Source organism: Sciurus carolinensis, chromosome 11 (assembly GCF_902686445.1).
Source record: "Sciurus carolinensis chromosome 11, mSciCar1.2, whole genome shotgun sequence".
In the NCBI taxonomy this organism is placed as follows: domain Eukaryota; kingdom Metazoa; phylum Chordata; class Mammalia; order Rodentia; family Sciuridae; genus Sciurus; species Sciurus carolinensis.
In genome coordinates, this window is record NC_062223.1 from 10,153,081 (window position 1) to 10,160,085 (window position 7,005).

Consider the following 7,005-nt stretch of genomic DNA (forward strand, 5'->3'; position numbering starts at 1 on the left):
CAGAGAAGGGGCGGCAGTGAGAAGTAGAGGCTGGTTGTCCCCAGGGTCTGACGTGCTGGAGTTAGTGTGTGGCTCCCACTGGAGTTAGTGGATGACTGCAGGTTCCAGCGAGAAGCCGAGGGAATGAGAAGTAACCAGGAGAGAGGCACAAGGAGATAGGGCCCTAAAGGAGCGGGAGACGAGGGAGAGCAAAGAGTGAGGAAAATGTGCAGGGGAGGTCCGTGAACCCTAGGGCAGCTGGAGGGTACCAAGGGAAGGGAGGAAGGAGACACTGAGGAGTGAAGAAGGGTCGACCCCAGGAAAGGAAAGGGTGGAGGAGGAACGGCCGGGCAAGTCCAAAAGAGTCTAGAGGGCAAAGAGGAGCCCGGCTTTCCCGGGCCCAGCAGCCTGGGTTCCTTGGTTCACAGAGCCAGCGCTCCTCCCGGTCCCCAGCCTGTGCTGTCAGCAGCTCAATCCACCCACCACACTGTGACCATCCTCTTCATCCCCTGTAAAATGGGAAGAGTAGCCCCTCGTCACCACCTGAGCGCTGTTCTCATCTTACGCAGAGGAAACCACCCACTGAGAAAGATCACACAGCAGGAAGTGGCAGGGCCTGAGCCCTGTGCTCCTGCCTCCTTCAACAGCCAACACGGCAAGTCTCAGCGGCCCTCAAGCCCCACTTACCTGCGCATGTCCTGGGGCAGGGACACCAGGAAACCAGCTGTGACACAGGCAATACGTTCAGAGCCAAGTGGGCAGAATCTGGAGACAGATGCCTCTGAGGATCACATTTATGTGGGATACTGGGCAAGTTGTTTTGCCGCCTTTCCTTGTCTGAAAAGTAAAGATAGTAAAAACGACTGACGACAAGCAGCGTGGGGTGGCCATGCCTGTAATTCAGCTACTGAGGAGGCCGAGGCCGGAGGATCACAAGTTCAAGGCTAGCCTGGACAATTTAGCAAGACCCTATCTCAAAACAAAAATTTTTAAAAAAGAAAAGAAAAAAAGGGCTGGGGAGCAGCTCAGTGGTACAACACTTGCTTAGCCTGGGCTTCAATCCCCAGCATGGTGAGAAAAGAAAAAATAACTATATGTGTGTTCACTGTCATGGTCAGGAGATATACTGAGCCCCAGATAAATAGCACACTGGGAGGGGATACTAAAGGTCTTGAAAAGGAAGTTGTGAAAGAAAAGACTGTGGCATGAATGCAAAATGAAAAGGGAGTGAGTGGAAAGACTCAGTGATGGAAATGACTGAGTAACTGGAAATCTTCAGAAGGGGCCACAGGAGATGAAAGTGATCCACAAGGCAAGAAAAGCAAACTCTCAGACATTGGCCTCAGACAAGGCAGAACACCCACCTCTCGGTGAGGACTATAGAGCTAGAATCACTCTCAGCTTTAGGACGGTATTTTGCAGTCTTTTTTTTTTTTAATTAAAATCTTTTTTATTTTTACAGACACATTTTGATTCATTGTACACAAATGGGGTACAACTTTTCATTTCTATGGTTGTACACAATGTAGATTCACACCATTCATGTAATCATACCTATATATAGGGTAATACTGTCTGTTTCATTCTACTGTTTTTCCATTCCCACCCCCTCCCACCCCTTTTTCCTCTACACCATCCAAAGTTCCTTCATTCCTCTCTTCCCCCCGCCACCCCCCATCGTTATATATTGTCATGCACTTATCAGAGAAAACATTCAGCCTTTGGTTTTTTGGGCTTGGCCTATTTCACTTAGCATATTTTCCAACTTCATCCATTTACTAGCAAATGCCATAATTTTATTCTTCTTTATGACTGAGTAATATTCCATTGTGTATATATACCACAGTTTCTTTATCCATTTGTCAATTGAAGGGCATCTAGGTTAGTTCCACAATCTAGCTATTGTGTGAATTGAGCTGCTAAGAATGTGTGGCTGCATCACTGTAGTATGCTGATTTTAAGTCCTTTGGGTATAAATCGAGGAGTGGGATAGTTGTGTCAAATGGTGGGTCCATTCCAAGCTTTCTGAGGAATCTCCACACTGCTTTCCGGAGTGGCTATACCAATTTGCAACTCCACCAGCAATGTATGAGTGTGCCTTTTCCCCCCACATCCATGCCAACACTTATTATTGCTTGTGTTCTTGATAATAGCCATTCTAATTGGAGTTAGATGAAATCTTAGGGTGCTTATAATTTGCATTTCTCTAATTACTAGGGATGATGAACACTTTTTCATATATTTGTTGATCACCTATATATCTTCTGTGAAGTGTCTGCCCATTTCCTTAGCCCATTTATTGATTGGGTTCTTTGTATTTTGGGTGTAAAGTTTTTTAAGTTCTTTATAAACTTTGGAGATGAGTGCTCTGTCTGAAGTGGGTGTGGAAAAGATTCTCTCCCACTCTGTGGGCTCTCTTTTCACATTATTGATTGTTTCCTGTGCTGAGAAAAACTTTTTGGTTTGAATCTATCCCATTTATTGATTCTTGCTTTTATGGTCTTGTTAAGGAAGTCTGGTCCTTAGCCAATGTGATGGAGATTTGGGCCTACTTTTTCTTCTATTTGGTGAAGGGTCTCAGGTCTAATTCGTAGATCTTTGATTCATTTTGAGTTGAGTTTTGTACAGGGTGAGAGATAGGGTTTAGTTTCATTTTACTGCATATGGATTTCCAGTTTTCCCAGCACCACTTGTGAACAGGCTATCTTTTTTCCATCGTAAGTTTTTGGCACCCTTGTCTAGTATGAGGTTACTGTACTAATGTGGGTATGTCTCCGTGTCTTCTATCCTGTACCATTGATCTACCTGTCTATTTTGGTGCCAATACCAAGCCGTTTTTGTTACTATTGCTCTATAGTAGAATTTAAGGTCTGGTATAGTGATACCTCCTGCATCACTCTTCCTGCCCAGGATTGCTTTGGCTGTTCTAGGTCTTTTGTTCCTCCAGATGAATTTCATGATTGCTTTTTCTGTTTCTATGAGAAATGTCATAGGGATTTTAATTGGAATTGCATTAAATCTGTAGAGCGCCTTTGGAAGTATGGCCATTTTGATAAAATTAATTCTGCCTATCCAAGAACATGGGAGATCTTTCCATCTTCTAAGGTCTTCCTCAATTTCTTTCTTCAGTGTTTTTTAGTTTTCATTGTAGAGATTTTTTACCTCTTTGGTTAGATTGATTCCCAAGTATTTTATTTTTTTTTTGAGGCTATTGTGAATGGAGTTGTTTTCCTCATTTCCCTTTCAGATGTTTCATCGCTTATGTATAAAAATGCTTTAGATTTATGCATGTTGATTTTATAACCTGCTATTTTGCTGAATTCATTGATGAGATCTAGAAGTTTTCTGGAGGAGTTTTTTGGATCCTCTAAATAGAGAATCATGTCATCAGCAAATAGTGACAGCTTAAGTTCCTCTTTTCCTATTCGTATTCCTTTAATTTCTTTAGTCTGTTTAATTGCTCTGGCTAGTATTTTGAGTATAATGTTAAATAGAAGTGGTAAAAGAGGGCATCCCTGTCTTGTTCCAGTTTTTAAAGGGAATGCTTTCAGTTTTTCTCCATTAAGAATGATGTTGGCCGTGGGCTTAGCATAAATAGCCTTTACAATGTTGAGGTATGTTCCTACTATCCCTATTTTTGCTAGTGTTTTGAGCATGAAGGGGTGTTGTATTTTGTCGAATGCTTTTTCTGCCTCAATTGAAATAACCATATGATTCTTATCCTTAAGTCTATTGACATGATGGATTACATTTATTAATTTACGGATGTTAAACCATCCTTGCATTCCAGGAATGAAGCCCACTTGATCATGGTGCACTATCTTCTTAATATGTTTTTGGATATGGTTTGCCAGGATTTTGCTAAGGATCTTTGCATCTATATTCATCAAGGATATTGGTCTAAAATTTTCTTTCCTTAATGTATCTTTGCCTGGTTTGGGTATGAGGGTGATATTAGCTTCATAGAATGAGTTTGGTAGGGTTCCCTCCTTTTCTATTTCCTGGAATACTTTGAGAAGTATTGGAATGAGTTCTTCTTTCAAGGTCTTGTAGAACTCGGCTGAGAATCCATCTGGTCCTGGGCTTTTCTTGGATGGTAGGCTTTTGATGGCTTCTTCTATTTCATTGCTTGAAATTGATTTGTTTAAATTGTGTATGTCTTCCTGGGTCACTTTGGGAGGATCATATGTCTCTAAAATTTGTCAATGACTTTGGTATTTTCTATTTTGTTGGAATATAGATTTTCAAAGTAGCTTCTCATTATGTTATGTATTTCAGTGGTGTCTGTCATGATAGTTCCTTTTTCATCATGAATTTTAGTAATATGAGTTTTCTCTCTCCTTCTCTTTGTCAGTGTGGCTAAGGGTTTGTCTATTTTGTTTACTTTCTCAAAGAGTCAACTTTTTGTTTGTCAATTTTTTGAATAGTTTCTTTTGTTTCAATTTCATTGATTTCAGCTCTGATTTCAATTATTTCCTATCTTCTACTGCTTTTGCTGTTATTCTGTTCTTCTTTTTCTAGGGCTTTGAGCTGTAATGTTAGGTCATTTACTTGTTGACTTTTTTTCTTTTCTTGAATGCGCTCCATGCAATGAATTTTCCTCTTAGTACTGCTTTCATAGTGTCCCAGAGATTTTGATATGTTGTATCGTCATTCTTATTGACCTCTAAGAATTTTTTGCTCCTTCCTGATGTCTTCTGTTATCCATGTTTCATTCAATAGCATATTATTTAGTCTCCAGGTGTTGGAGTAATTTCTGTTTTTTATTTTGTTATTGATTTCTAATTTCATTCCATTATGATCTGATAGAACACAAGGCAGTATCTCATTTCTTTGCATATACTAAGGACTGCTTTGTGACATAACATATGGTCTATTTTCGAGTAGGTTCCATGTGCTGCTGACAAGAAAGTGAATTTACTCGTTGATGGATGGAATATTCTATATATATCTGCTAAGTCTAGGTTATTGATTGTGTTATTGAGTTCTATGGTTTCTTTGGTTGGATTTTGTTTGGAAGATCTATCCAGTGGTGAGAGCGGTGTGTTAAAGTCACCCAGAATTATTGTGTTGTGGTCTGTTTGATTCCTGGCATTGAGAAGGATTTGTTTGATGTACATGGATGCACCATTGTTTGGGGCATACATATTTACTATCATTATGTCTTCCTGATTTATGTTTCCCTTAAGCAGTATGAAATGTCCTTATTTATCCCTTCTGACTAACTTTGACTTGAAGTCCACTTTATCTGAAATAAGGATGGAAACCCTTGCTTTTTTACTGAGTCCGTGTGCATGGTAGGTTTTTTCCCATCCTTTCACCTTTAGTCTGTGGATGTCTTTTTATGAGATGAGTCTCTTGAAGGCAGCATATTGTTGGATCTTTCTTTTTAATCCATCCTGCCAGTCTATGTCTTTTTTTTTTTTTTTTTTTTTGGTGCTGGGAATCGAACCCATGGCCTTGTGCTTGCAAGGCAAGTACTTTACCAACTGGCTATCTCCCCAGTCCAGTCTATGTCTTTCGATTGATGAGTTTAGGCCATTCATGTTCAGGGTTACTATTGAGATATGATTTGTATTCCCAGTCATTTGGGCTTATTTTTGGTTTTTAACTTGACTTGGTTTCTCCTTTGAATGGATTTTTCTTTAAGGTAGTTCCTCCCTTTGTTGACCTACATTGTTGTTTTTCATTTCCTTCTCATGGAATGTTTTGTTGAGAATATTTTGTAGCACAGGCTTTCTATTAGTAAATTCTATTAACTTCTGTTTATCACGGAAGGATTTTATTTTGTCTTCAAATCTGAAGGTTAGTTTTGCTGGGTATAGGATTCTTGGTTGGCAACCATGTTCTTTCAGAGCTTGAAATATGTTGTTCCAGGCCCTTCTAGCTTTTAGAGTCTGGGTTGAGAAATCTACTGATATCCTTATTGGTTTCTCCCTATATGTAATCTGATGCTTTTCTCTCTCAGCCTTCAAAATCCTATCTTTATTTTGTATGTTAGGCATTTTCCTTATAATGTGCCTTGGAATGGATCTGTTGTGATTTTGTGATTTGGTGTTCTGTAAGCCTCTTGTATTTGATTTTCCATTTCATTCTTCAGGCTTGGGAAATTTTCTGATATTATTTCATTGAATAGGTTGTTCATTCCTTTGGTTTGTATCTCTGTGCCTTCCTCAATCCCAATAATTTTTAAATTTGGTCTTTTCATGATGTCCCATAGTTCTTGGAGATTCAGTTCATGATTTCTTACCATCCTCTCTGTTTGGTCAACTTTATTTTCAAGATTAAATATTTTGTCTTCATTGTCTGAGGTTCTGTCTTCCAAGTGGTCTAGTTTTTTGGTGATGCTTTCCATTGAGTTTTTTATTTGGTTTATTTTTTCCTTCATTTCAAAGATTTCCATTTTTTTTTTTTTTGAGAATCTCTTTGTTGAAATGATCTTTTGCTTCCTGCAGTTGCTCTTTCAATTGCTTATTGGTATTATCATTCATTGCCTGCATTTGCTTTCTTATCTCATCCTTTGCTTCATGAATCATCTTAATCATGTATAATCCAAAGTCCTTTTCTGACATTTCTTCTACCATACAGTCTCTGGATTCTATTAATATAGAATCTAGATTTGTTTGGATCATGTATCTTCCCCTCTAGCAGTACAGATCTGGGGTATTGCAGATTTCCCCCCCCCCATAGGCTTGTAGTGACCCTATAGGTTTCTAAAACCTTTTCTTTAAGGGGGAGATCAATATTAGCAGTGCCCAGTTCAGATAATATGCAATCCTAGACCAAATAGCCCCTATGAGGACAATAACAATATTGTCATAATAAACAGAATGAGTTCAATTATCATCTTCAGTATAACAAACAGATTTGCAATAAAGTCTGCAGTTTCTAATGGAGGACAAAGAGGATGCAGAGGGGTGTAGGATGTAGCTCTTAATGGGGTAGGAAAAGAATATATAGAAGTTCTAGATAATAGAAAGAGTGAGAGTGTAATCAAAAGAAGTTGGTTGTTAGCATGAGAAAAGG